This window comes from Sander vitreus, chromosome 21 (assembly GCF_031162955.1).
Source record: "Sander vitreus isolate 19-12246 chromosome 21, sanVit1, whole genome shotgun sequence".
Taxonomy (NCBI): Eukaryota; Metazoa; Chordata; class Actinopteri; order Perciformes; family Percidae; genus Sander; species Sander vitreus.
In genome coordinates, this window is record NC_135875.1 from 24,474,619 (window position 1) to 24,489,510 (window position 14,892).

Sequence of the window (14,892 nt, forward strand, 5' to 3'; positions counted from 1 at the left end):
TTTTAAATTAATTACATTTTAAAAATAAGAACTTCCAAACCTGTCTTTCACAGTTTACCTGTGTGTGGGATCATTGTAAGTGAGCATAATGTGCAGTGTAACACCACAGCCTTCCTGTCGTTTACCTGCCGTCCAATTGAATTACCCACGGGTAACCTCTGAGCGTTCTGTGTCGTTGGGTTCTCCCGTGTCGTCTTTGCCTGTGCGTGCGCGTGTGTGTGTGTGTGTGTGTGTGTGTGTGTGTGTGTGTGTGTGTGGAGTCACGTTACGCCTGGCCCCGTTTGTGTTTTTACGGTGTGCAGTGGTAAAAAAAAAAAATCTGCTCCGCTCTGCAATGCCTACGGCTCATTTCCGCCACATCGCAAAAATGGAGCCAGACCAAGAAGTAATGATTGCCTGGAACAGCGGGGGAAAGTGGGAGAAAGGTGACGGATGGGTAACGAGCTGTTAAATGGGCTTAAGAGATGAGCAACATGCCTCCCCCCAGGTGCTGCATACAGAGAGACATCAGCAAGTCCATGGGGACAGGGAAAAGGAAGGCATGAAACTGGGAAATAAAGAGAATGTAGGTCTCAGGCTCAATCAGACAGAAAAATACAGTGTAGAGTAATGTCCACACTGAACCCCCCTTTGGTAAGAATGAATGAAATCTTTATTTAGAACAAACGATTAAAAGAAAGCGAGAGAGAGAGAGATATATGTATGTATGTGTGTATGTATGTATATATATATATATATCTTTTAATCGTTTAATATATATATATATATATATATATATATATATATCTCTCTTTTAATCGTATATATCAGGAGAGCCGGGATCATGTCCTGCGTGTGGCGTTTATCAACCTTTTTTTTTTATTTTTTAATAAAGCCTTCCCCAATGTTCTTTTTCTAAACCCAACCGTTTATTGTTTTCCTAAGCGTGTGATGTTGGTCAGCGGCGACGCCACGTGGTGTGTATGTTTACATCCGCTGCATACAGCGTAGACATACACGTGGATAGTTTAAAAAATGCGTACAGATAACACGCCATTTGGCTTTAGGAAAGTGCCGTGTATGTTTACGCAAAGTCATGATGCCATGTTGGGTCAGAGGAACTTAATAATCCCCAAATTGGTCCAGTCGGAACATGAGAAAAAAAAAAAAGGGTTCTAGGAACTGCAAAAATCCCTCCGGTCAGAAAGGGACTATTGTCAGATGTACGATAATTATTGTAGCAGTACAACAATTCTGCCCTCTGTATATGATCAATAATGCCATAAGTGCCATACAGTAAAGTATGATCATTTTACCATTTTATGATGCTTAGTTACGATCGGCAGCTGGTTTGATGTACCTGTGTTATTACATTATCTCACACATGACAGTGATGACAAAGATGTATCCTGGGATTCATTCAAAAATGTAATTTGTTAGCAAAAGTAATACATAAATACATTTTTTTTACAATTTGACTAAAAGAGACAATTATTATGTAAATGGCAATTATTTCTGAGACAATTAATTGAAAAGTGAAATTTGGAATTGTTACAGCCCTTGGTGTCTTGTAATTAATTGTTTTAATGCTAGGCTATTCCTCAAATATTTAGACTGATGGACTCGTGTGCACGCACCCCCTTCCACGCATCATAGCTACGTCTGCTCGCAGATTTTATAGGCGTGTCAAAAGGTCGTATGAAATTACACATTTAGGGGCGCCTGCGTGGCTCATCTGGTAGAGTGTGCGCCCCATATACAGAAGCTCAGTCCTTCCTGCAGCGGCCGTGGGTTCTATTCCGACCTGCTGCCTTTTGCTGCATGTCATTCCCCCTCTCTCACCCCTCTCATGTTTTTACCTGCTCTATCAAATAGAGGCCTTAAATGCCCAAATAATAATCTTAAAATTACACATTTATGCATATTTGTTCCTGTGGTTATGATTTGCACGCGATCATTTTCCTCAAAAATACGATCATTTTAAGCCTCTGGTACGATGGTTTAACATTTCCCATCTGGCAACGCTGCTCAGGAAACCACGGCAGAGCTAATATGAGAGGGAACAGCATTCATTAGTCAGCAGAAGCACAGCTCTAATTAAATGCTAATGTTGCTCCGTGTCTGCTGGATATGTAAGCAGGCGTTAGATTGCTTAAACATTAGCCATATCAATTTTACAAGATCATAATGTGTCAAATGTGTGTGATTATTAGTTGTTGAGTTCTATGTCCAATAAAATGGCATCATTGCTTCACAACTATTGTTATATAATCTGATTCAGTAGCTATTAGTCCATTTAGTCATGCAGGCAGAAGTATTCATATCCTTTACTACAGTAAAAGTACTAATACCACACTGAAAAAAAACAAGTAAAAGTCCTGCATTGAAAATGTTACTTAAAGGACAATTCCGGCGCAAAATGAACCTAATGGTTAATAACATATGTGTACCGAGTTGAACGTTCTCTGGGATCTGTTTTCATGCTAATCGAATGCGTCTCTAGCTTTAAACAAGCTACCGCAAACCGGTGGTTAGCTGCTAACGCTAGCTTTCGGGGCAGATGGTAAATGACTATATTTTATACCACTAACAAGGCTCAAAACAGCACCACACTTCCACGGTAGCATAATGAGGGTCCCTTCATGTAAACCGAAGCATTGAGAACTTTGTATGTGTACAGACAGTTTATTAAAAAGATAGATTATAAAGACAGTACTGTTCATGTTTACGTGCGGGTGCCATCTTGGAAAACAGTCATGTGCAACCAGTAACATAGCTCAAACGCGGCGTTCGTTCGTTCATTTCAGCTGGACTTGGAGGTCGTTATATTGTCGGCTAGTTTCATTTATAATAAAACATCAGATTTTATAAACTACATGTGTTTTTGTGTTCAAAAATCGTAATGTGTAAAGTAACTAAAGCTGTCAGATGAATGTAGTGGAGTAAAACGTACAATATTTCTCTCTGAAATGTAGCGGAGTAGAAGTAGAAAGTGGCAAAAAAAGAAAAGTACCTCAACATTTGGACTGAAGTACAGTACTTGAATAAATGTACTTAGTTACATGCCACCACTGCATGCAGGAGGAGCAGTACTCTACCTCTGGATACCCTGGGTTAAGGTCACAGAACTTTGCAATTACAGTGAAAGATACACAGCTTCACTCTATTTTAGACAGGTCTGTGCTTCCCATCCTTTCTGCTTTGCTCTGAGGTGGAGACTTCAAGGATGCTAGTGGGATGAAGCAAAAAACATTAAAGGGGTTGTGTAGGGCACAAGTAGGAGATGTGTGTAAATGTCTTATCCATAGCCACGTTATTTCCCTCTGCCCCCCCTCCCCTCTGTTTGACCTCAACTCAAAAGGAAGAAGGGTTTCATCTTAGAAATGGAGAAATGTGGGAAGGCAGGCTTTAGTGCATCACATGTCACTGTCTGTTTGTCGAGAACTTTAACATTCAGTTTGAAGCCCACAGACGCATGTAAACGTGGCATTTTGGCAACAGCACACTTAGTGATAAGACCGCACTTAGAGGATTTCAAAGGCGCCATTTTAACCCTATACAGGGCAAACGTGCTGCACCATCACCAGTCTACCATAGCTCTATCATTCCACTGGCAAAATAGGCTCATAAAGGAATACTTTTATCAAATGTAGCATACAAAATAGAAAGTATGATGGTCCAACACATCCTCATGCCTAAACAGCAGAATAGGTCGATTGTCAATGACTCCCAAAATGACATTTATGACCGTTCTATTTACTGCCTCCCCGTGGTTATTTTAAACGTGACGTAACACGGGACCGCAGAGGAAGTTTTAATCATGTGACCGTTCTATTTAACTCAACGGTCGCAGTTTTAAACATGTATTCAATGTTGTGAAATGGAACTAGTTAAGTTTAGGCAACACAAATATGTAGGGTTGGTAAAACGTCAGGGATTGGCTTAAAATAAGTCACGTAAAAACTACTAAAATGAGGACGTAACTTGACGTCAGTGCGTCACGGACTAAGGTCCATAAAACGGTTCATTTCAACATTGAAAGTTAACTTATGGTTAGGGCTCGGTATCGTTCAAAGATCTTCGATACCGGTTCCTAAACGATACATTATCGTTTTATTTTATAAAACATAAAGGAATTACGACATTACACATTACGGCACAGATCTTTGTATTTATGTTCCAGCTCCGACTACGTGAGGCGTCTCTGTGTAACGTGGAGTTTTTCCTGCGTGTCTCTACGACGTGTAACGTTAGACAGCCAATCACAGACATTATTAGATCTTAGTAGAAGCATGCTGCATGCTGATTGGCTCACTGATGCTGATGAGATTTACTCCTTAGGTACTGAAATTGGGTATTTAACGACGAGGCATTTTTCGATACTCGGTCGGTGCCTAAAAAGTATTGAATTCAGTACACAGCCCTTCTTATGGTTTCACATCGCCTGGCTGAATACACTGACGACCAGACGGCAGCTAACAGGGCGAGCTAGCTACCGGCAGGATGTCTGAGTTTAAAATGCATCTTGTTGTCATGTAAGGGCCATGTTGCACAAACATTTGAATTATATTTTGTGTCTGTTAAGAGGCACTCTTTAGATCACGCCCCCACAACTGTCGTTTTAGCCCAATTGGAGCGCTACATTTAGCTGCAGCAGCTCCGTGTTACTAGCACCGATTCGGCTCGTTTTTTTTTTTCTTCTATCGACTGTACTAGCATATTTATAGCGATCAAGATTAACGTAAAAATTGGCCGGAGTTCTCCTTTAAATGAGTCCCAATTTAAGGTCTTTGTATGCGTGTGCTGTCTGCAGAGTTCACTTTTTGATCATGTTAAATGACCGATGGGACCTACAGTATGTTACGATATTATTGTCCCCGTGTGGTTACGACTCACGAATAAGTTTTGAAATCCATCACTGATGCAGCTTGTTGAGAGAACTGACACCACTCTGATAATCCTGGTGTACCGCCGCTCCCTCTCATGCATCAGGGGCCAAATATCACCTACAACTGTGGCCCTTACTGTAAATGTCCGGCGTGTCTGAACGAAGAGCAGGAACAAAAATAAAGCCGTCACTTCAACAGATAGTTGAAGCCAGCGATGTCGTGTATTGCATGTCTGAAATGGCTTTAGTTAGAAATGAGTTTGTTTTCTGTGGTAACTTGATCAAATGCTAATTTATTTACAAATGTGTACCATGTGAGCACAATATTAGATCCTAATCCTAAAACTACATTTTAATACTGTGTGTTTGCTGAATGTCTTACCTTTTACCTTAAGGCCTCAGTATTTAGCATTTAGGGCCCCCTGAGGTCCTCGAGACCCGGGGGCGGTTCCTCGCGTTGCCTGCTTCCAGCCTTGTTTCTTAGGAAACTCCAGACGGTTGTTTAATTAGCAGAATATGTAATGTGTGAAACAGTTCTACATTCAGACAACTAATTATGTGTTACTATGCTCTGTATGAATCATATACTTCCAGTATGTTATTCCCTGCTGTCTCTTGGCAGCTTTCCAATATAAAGCTCTCAGTGTGACTGAATGTGGCAGAGCATAAAAACATACTCACTAATTAGATGAAGGTGTAAATGAATCTGCTTATAATCACATTTAGACATGTGGGAAGTTGTACTGTGTGAGTGGCTGTTCGCTTCACAGTCACGGTGGTATTTAGTCACTAGGGGGCAGACGTGCGCCACACACAACCCATTGGTTTAGAATAGAGTCAGATGGGGGAGATAGACAAACATCAGGGTGTGTCAGGATTTTGGAGGCTGGATAAATTCTCAGGCAGGCAGAAAATGTATCCTGTAAACTAAAAGATGGGGAAAGATAAATACGCACAGAGAAAACTGCTGAAGATTTTGATAAATGGCTTCGATAAGTTTGGCTGGATAGGATTTCAAAGTGAAGGGCGTGTCAGCTGGTGTTTTATTTCCACGTAGGATGTCTAACATCTCTCGATTCGCCTCAGTTTTCGACTGTGGAGAGCCCGGAAAAGAGGCTCATGCGTGTTTGGAGGTTGCACTGTTGAATAAGGAGAGGGTGTCAGCATTGATTCAGGTGATGCAGGTTCTTCAACCCTGCTGGCTGCCCCAATAAATGTATGATCATGAAGTGTGATATAATGCCAGACTGTCTCAGTGTGTGCATGTGCAGGAAGTCAGTGTGTTTGTGAATGTGTAAACGTACTGAAGACAAACCTGTACATGAAAAATAAAGAAGTGTGACACCTGCTTCATCTTTCCTCACCCAGTGGCAGCTGGTGGACTTATATATATATATATATATATATATATATATATATATATATATATATATATATATATATATATATGATATATGTATGTGTATGTATATATATATATATATATATATATATACATATACATACATATATATATATATATATATATATATATATATATATATATATATATATATATATATATATATATATATATATATATATATATATGTATATATGTATATATATATATGTATATATATATATATATATATATACATATATATATACATATATATATATATATATATATATATATACATATATATATATATATATATATATATATATATATATATATATATATATATATATATATACATTAATATATATACATATATATATATATATATATATATATATATATATATATATATATATATATATATATATATATATATATATATATATATATATGTATATATATATGTGTATATATATGTATATATATATATATATATATATATCACACATAATACATACCATATCAAGTTTTGGAAATTAATTATTGCAAGTCTGCATTTGAAAAAAGTATATATGCTGTGTATATGTATGTATGTATATATATATATATATGTATATGTGTGTGTGTATGTATATATATATGTATATATATGTATATGTGTGTATGTATATATGTGTGTGTGTGTATATATATATATATATGTGTGTGTGCTTAATTTTTGGCATTGCTCTGTTTTCAAATGCAGACTTGCAATAATTAATTTACAAAACTTGGCCAATTTCATAGAACTTTTGGTGGAACCTTTTTTTAAAACCATAATTTAAAAGGTGCTTTGGGTCATTTACACCAGTATTTATGCAGGGTTGTTCCTGGCTCAGAATGGGTCTTTGGGGGGGGGGGGCGACCACGCACGACAGTATGCATGATCCGCCCTGTATAGTAAAGGCAATGAGTCTGTGTTACCTTATTTGACAGAAATTTATGCATTTATCTGTTATTTCTGACAATTTAATACACAATAAAAGTATATTATGCTTGAGTTAATAACCCCAGTTAATTAATATTTAAATACTCTCCTATTCAAGTTTATGTTCTGCTTGTTTAATGTTGTTTGGTAAATTGCTCTTAAACACATTGAGAGAGGATTTGAATCACTATTTTTGCTCTCAGTTCTTACCATTTTGGTGCTGGGGATTGTCCTTTCGGGCTGGTTAAAACCTCCTTGGGAGGGGGCGCCAAAAGTCTCTGTATGCAGGAAAAACCCTGACATCCATGACGACGTGTTTGCCTGATCGCCCTAAATCCTGTCCGATTGAGACCAGGGACGGCGCCCTATCGGCCTCTATGGGCCGGCCATGCTCAAATCAGTGATGGCACAGCAGGTATTTTGCCATTAAAATACTGACTTTAACATGTGGTGTGACTTTGTGTGGACCTTGCCTTTAACACATACCTTATCCAACCTTTACATGCTTAAGCCTAAACATTAGGGGTGTGTAAAAAAAAAAAAAAATGGATTCACATTGGTATCGCGATTCAAGCTATAGTTAGTTATATTTTATTTCTGTCCATTGCCAAACATTTTGGCCCATCCCACATGGGATTACAAGACACCACAAACTTACTTATTTAGCAAACGTCTTCCTGTCGCATATACAAATCATTCGGAGAAATACATGAATACAAATATATACATATATATATATATATATATATATACACACACACACACACACACATTACATACAAACAACAAATCCTCATCTACAGTTCATCTCGATAAAGAGCTTTTTTCCTCTTCTCCCAAGCTTTCTCAAGATAACTGGCTAATTTATGTTTCATATGTGAACAGCCATCTCAGTCTTTGAGCATCATCCATATTTACCAAATCAATCTCTGCTTTTATCTTACGAAACAAAAACAAAATCACGCTGTTCACAATAAAAAGGACAATAGAAAACAAAATGGAACTCATTTTCTGTATCATTCAAACAACAGGTTTGTTTGTTATAATCAAAAGAAGAACTATTGCAGCAGAAGTAGTTTAGTCGGCACAAACAATGGCAAACCTCACAGAAAGAATTATTCAACCTGCTCCATCCCATGGATGTATTAAGAGAACGCTCCATCCTCATTGAAGGCGAGAGTTTGGACACATTTCGGCTTTTATAACCTCGAGGGGAAGACAGAACTTGATAGGAATCATGCTGTATGCAGGCTTTGCAAAGCGAAAGTGAAGTATTTTGGAAACACCACAAACTTGAGAACTCACATGGTCCGCCATCACCCGGAGATTAACATTAAAGACGTGGACCAACAACAACCTAAAGTACCTCCTCCTAACGTGCCAGTCAACCAACGCACTCTCTTTCGATGCTCTGAACTCCCACCCAACTCTGAACGACAAGTTTTTTTTATTTAACAGTTTTATTTTATACTTGAATTAAATGTATTTGAAAGCTGGCCAAAGCTTGGCACTTTGCAGTTTTTAGTTGCAAAAGTTTTTATTTTTGGAAGAAATATAATGTAATATCAAACTACATTTAATTTGTTTCTTTTTTTTAAATTGTATGTCTACTGCAATCACATGGGTAAAGTAACTACATTTACATACTGTGAATCGTTTTTTTGCATCCTTTTTGAATCGAAAATCGATTTTGAATCTAATCGTGAGCCTAAAAATCGATATTGAATCGAATCGTGACATTTTCTGAATCGTCCACCCCTACTAAACATTCCTTTAGCAACTCCACAGTTTAGGGATTTACTGTATTACAATGATAGGGATTATAGTCCTAATTCATCTTAAACCCAATTTGTTTCGCTAATTTTTTGGAGGTTTTTGTCACTTTTTTTAATACACGATCTCAAACCCCCGATCTGAACCCAAAGTTACAACCCTTGGTTGAAGGAGTCGTGAGCAGAGTGCTAACAGCCAGGTTTTCGCCCTAGCTGACACACTAGGACCAGGACTATTGGAAACCAGAGATGTTCACAAGTCATTTTTTGCAAGTCCAAGTCAAGTCTTAAGTCTTTGAGCTCAAGTCCAAGTCAAGTCTTAAGTCTTTGAGCTCAAGTTCAAGTCAAGTCTCAAGTCTTTTGCCACAAGTCCAAGTCAAGTCTCAAGTCTCTGGCCATCTGATCTGTCCCTAACACTGTATTGTTAAATCTTATGAATTCAAAGCATGTCCTGTAGCTACCATCCATACAGTACAGTATCAAAATCAGTTGTAGGATAACTGTATGGGGTCTACTTAATACATCCCTCTAGCCCTCGGACCTGGTGAAATACAGTATTAACCTAAGTCTGTCACATCATATGAATACAACTATAAAGATACAATTTGCCTGTTCCCAGCATTAACACAACACTTTGCGATGGTGAGCTTGTTACCTGTGACGATATATGCTAAATGTAAGGTCTCTTTTCACATTAGCGTGTGAGTGACTGACCTATTTAGGTGCGTTTTGAGATGCCTGATGAAGTCCGACGTTGTTGATCCGGCATCATTTATCTTGGTGCCACACACTTTGCATGTAGCTGTTAGCTTACTGCCACTGTTTACCAAGTTATTGAAAGCAAAACTAATGAGAAAAGGCACAACTCCAGGAGGATTTGGTGTCGCCATCGGCAATGCATTTTTTGATATGTGAGTGCGCGCACATAGGCACATGCGTTACGTTGCACATTATGGCAAAGGGCAGGGGACATACAGCTCGTCATACGTTTCCCCAACGTATATGCGCCAATAAAAGAAAATAGAAATACATGAATACATTTTGATTTAAAAAGCAATAATTGCATGAAAATAGGTTGTTGACGAGTCTCGAAGCTCGAGTCCGAGTCAAGTCTGAAGTCTTTTGGGTCGAGTCCGAGTCAAGTCTGAAGTCTTTTGGGTGGAGTCCGAGTCAAGTCTGAAGTCTTTTGGGTGGAGTCCGAGTCAAGTCTGAAGTCTTTTGGGTGGAGTCCGAGTCAAGTCTGAAGTCTTTTGGGTGGAGTCCGAGTCAAGTCTGAAGTCTTTTGGGTCGAGTCGCAAATCAAGTCTGAAGTCTTTTGGGTCAAGTCCGAATCAAGTCTGAAGTCAGCTGTTTGTGCGACTTAAGTGCGACTCGAGTCCCCATCTCTGTTGGAAACACATGGTGGAAGTTGCCCTCAGGCCTCAGTTAGCTTATACTTAAGTCATAATCTTAAAGCAACACTAAAGCACTTTTTACGCTTCGGTCCCCCTACAGGTTGGAAGCAGACTTGTCCATTACCGTTACCATTACCATTATTCTTATGTCTCATTCGAATTACAGATCCGCTACCCGATCTGGCAAACTTGCACCAAAGTAATGTACCTTAAAATAATGTTTCCAAAATCGTTCATCAACTCGTAACCCTCTATCGGCTGTAACCGCACTATGCAAGTTTGCCAGATCGGGTAGCGGATCTGTAGTTCGAATGAGACATAATGAGACATTACGATAGCTCGATGGTGTTTTTTGCCTCCAACGGCGCCTTCCAGGCAGCTAAACCTAACCTTAACCCTAAACATAACCATTGCCGCGCTGCCTGGGAGGAGACGTTGGGGGCAAAAAACACCAAAGACCATTACGACAGCGGTAATGGCCAATTCAGCTTCCGACCTGTAGGGGGACCGAAGAGGAAAAGTGCTTTAGTGTTGCTTTAACAACAGCGGGAGATAGGTTTGCACAATACTGACAAAATGTGACAAGACTTATGTACGGCTCCGTAGTGCAGCTGGACCACAGGTCGGTCGGGGATGACAAACTCCAAACTCTGCCCGCACCGCCTTTCTGCACTGTTTACGAAGTTGCGGGATAGCTACCTGTGAGACATAGATGCGGGATGGGATTACTTTTGGCCACTAAAGTTTACTCTGTTATTTCGTCTTCTCCCTGAGCAACACTCATTTTCTTACTTTTGTGTTCTTTCTTTTGCTCTACTCACTCCCTTTGCTCTCTCTTTATGTCCTTTCTTTACTTTACCTTCTCTGATTCGTTCCATTTTTTTTTTGTCTCTATCCATTTCTTCACTTACACTGTCACTCTGTCACGTGGTACGCTCCATAGGGTTTGTCATGTAGTGGACCCATGCGCTGACGTGTGCAAGTGGCACGGTAACTGGCCAATGAAACATGATCATTATAGCGTTTCAAGCGGGCTCTAAATCAAACAACAACGGACGGGACGCATCGCTCCACAAAATAAACAAAATATTGCATACTTATTGCAACACTTTTGATATAATATTGCGCAACGTGATAACGATATTGAGTCGTTATATCATGCATCCCTAGGGGGAGAGGGACAGCAGATCTGTCAGCAGCTACGCATCCTGCCTCAGAGACTGGGAGCTACAAACTACACCCATCAAAATGTCCTCGATCTCCTGTCCCACAAATCAGAGTGGTCGTCTCCTCTTTCTTCATCAGCCTGCTGTCACACACTGCTGTGCTTGTTTTATTCCACGCAGCTTCACAAATCACAATGTAAGCCCATGGTGGACAAGACAGAACTTTTTAGCTCTTTAAAAATACACAAACAGAGCATCTCTTAGGGCTGTGGGCATATCCCCCCCCTCCCCCCTCCTCCAGCCCCCAGTGTCTGCAGCCTCAGCACCTGCACTCAGTATTCACTCCACACTGGTAATGACAGCGGCCAGGGCGCTCCCGCAGGGCGTACTTCTTTTATTAACATTCCACTCAGCTGCCGTCCCGGTTGCTTGATCCAAACAAATTGGGAATAGCCTTTAATACAGGAGTTGAAAACACTCCCAGGGAGTTTACAGATTGTTATGTGTGTGTGCGCACAAGGGGTGCCAGTGGAACGGACTAGAGGGAACTAGAATCTATCTATCTATCGCTGCATCTCTCTATCTCTCTGTATCTCAACTATCCCTCTGTACCTCTGTATTTCTCTATCTCTCTCTCTCTCTCTCTCTCTCTCTCTCTCTCTCTCTCTCTGTCTATCTATCTCTCTGACACACAAAAAGCGCAGTTTCCTAATCACACACAGGCAGACCCACACATTTAAATGGAAATAAGTACAAAGATGCATGCATTTTACATGCACACGCCCCAGTTTGGGCAAGATGCAGTCCCTGGTCATTTTATGGCTGCCACACTGGTTGTTATGTGCCAATCCCTGGCCTGCTTTCAACAGACAGAGTGTCATTCAGATAGAGCTCTATTCAATTCCGACACCACAACTCCTTGGACATGAAGTGCCCTGCTCCCCACAGTCCTCGAGACGCATGCAGAGAGTGACAGGCCCTTGAAGTGATTTGTAAGGCCTTTCTTTCTATCCAGCTGCCAGGAGCATCATGTCTGGCTGTCCCGCTGCCGGACGGTGTTCTCTCTTTGTGCAGCTCCACAGCGTCACCCGCCGCACGCCACAGGAAGAAGACAAGCTTTTTTCTCACAGGGAGACCGGGAGAGAGATGAAAAGACGGAGGGCAAAAAAAAAAAGAAAGGTGGACAGAGAGAGAGGAAGGAGGGAGAGAGTGTGTGTTGTGTCATTCATCATCACCTCTTTTCCGCTGGTCTGCCTCCCTCCCCAGCATGCCTCTGTGAACTGAGCCACGGAGAGATAAAGCATGGAGGAAAAAAAAAAAATCACACACGGACACAGAGACATGGGGAGGGACGAAAACATGGTGGGATATGGAGACATGTAGGTGGGTCCTCCCTTGCTAGTCAGTGAGGATAACCATACAGTAGCACCTTGGCTTTAATATCAACACATAGCACTGGCACAACTAGCTATTCTCTTTGGCCAGGATTCAAAGAGCTGCTAACACTGGTTGATTGATGTTAACATTACTGTAGCTAGCCAGCTAGCCTAGCAAAAACGTCAGATAACTGTTAACGTTATAACAACATAACGTTAGTGTAAGTCCAACTGTAATTCAATACTGCCTTTTAAAAGCAGCATTGAGTGAATGAACATTCACTTAAATCCCAGCTTGTTTAGTGACAATTTGTGAGTTCACAGCCAGAGCCACCTTTTGTTTAGCTTGCTGTGGCGCGGGAGTGCAGAACTAGGCATGAGTAGTAAAAACCCAGAATGGAGATTAGTTTATATGGACTCTGGCCAAGTGGAATGGCTGTAGGCTGTAGCTAAAACACAGAATGGAGTTTAATGTATTTGGGCATTCCTGGTGCGCTCTGAAAAGTGAACAGACAGATGTGCAGAGAGACGGTAAAAGTGAGTGGGTCCATTGTCATTGGTCTTAAAGGTCCAGTGTGTAACGTGTTTAGTTGTTCATTATCAAAATCTGTGTTGCCCGTTCACAAACTTGTCCTTTTTTCATTAATATTTACCACTACCATTAATTCCAAGTATTCCTTTTGGCTTGAAATTTTACATTTGCATTTGCATAAACTGGGGTAGACGCTCCATATTCATGCGCCATCTTGAAATATGTTAGCTGGTAAGGGACATACAGGACATACTGCTCTGCCTTTTGCGTTTTCGCTGAGCTAATGATCTTTGCCCGAACCCGACGGGACCCGAAGGGTTCGGTTGCGCGGTAAATGAGCAGTCAGGTGATGCGTTTCGATTAGCGCAAAAATGGATGCTGAGGAGGTGAAACAGAGGCTGGCCTCTGGAGGACTTATTTAATTTCTTTGTTCCAACTTCCAAGTGGCCTAAAGCCTACGTTAGTCATGAATAAATTATGTTAAAAAATGTATAAATGACTCATTCTTGACAAAAGGCAAAAGAGCTGTGTGCGTGCGCACATTTGAATAATGTCGGGCTGTAAACCGGTTTGGGCTTTTAAAAAGCTGTCAATTGAAAAGGAATTGTTGGGCTCGGCCCGAATTCTGTCGGACTCGGGCCTTGTCGGGCCTGACTTTTAAGGCCCGATTACAGTTCTAGCCTGCTCTGGTTAAAAATGAGCAATAAGCTGAATTAGCAGGCCAGAAAACAATAAGCTAAAAGAGCCTGTAGAACTGAGGGGAGCTGCACAGTTGAGTGATAATTCTCTGACTTCATCACTATGAGCAACACCAGTCCAAATGTTGAGGTACTTGTACTTTACTTGAGTCTTTTAATTTTCATGCCACTTTCTACTTCTACTCCGTTACATTTCAGAGAGAAATATTGTATTTTTACTCCACTACATTCATCTGTTACAGCTGTAGTTACTAGTTACTTTACACATTAAGATTCCTGCACACAAAACACATGTAGTTTATAAAATCTGATGTTTTATTCTAAATGAAACTAGCCAACAATATAACGGCCTCCAAGTCCAGCTGAAATGATCAGACCATTAAACACACAACTGTTTGGATCCTTTACACTTTCTAAAATGGGAGGATTTTTTATTCAGTTTTAATACTTTAAGTACATTTTCCTGATGATACTTACATACTTTTACTTAAGTAACACTTTCAATGCAGGACTTTTACTTGTAACATAGTATTTTTACAGTGTGGTATTAGTACTTTTACTGAAGTAAAGGATCTGTATACTTCTTCCACCAGTGAGCAACACCTTTCATATGCTACGTTTACACGTGGCCGGCTATTTTCATAAACGGACATTTCAACCTCTCCGTTTTCAAAAATAACATTGTGTACAGCTGTCAGTATTCAGAGAAGTGTTCGTTTACACGTATCCGTGGATT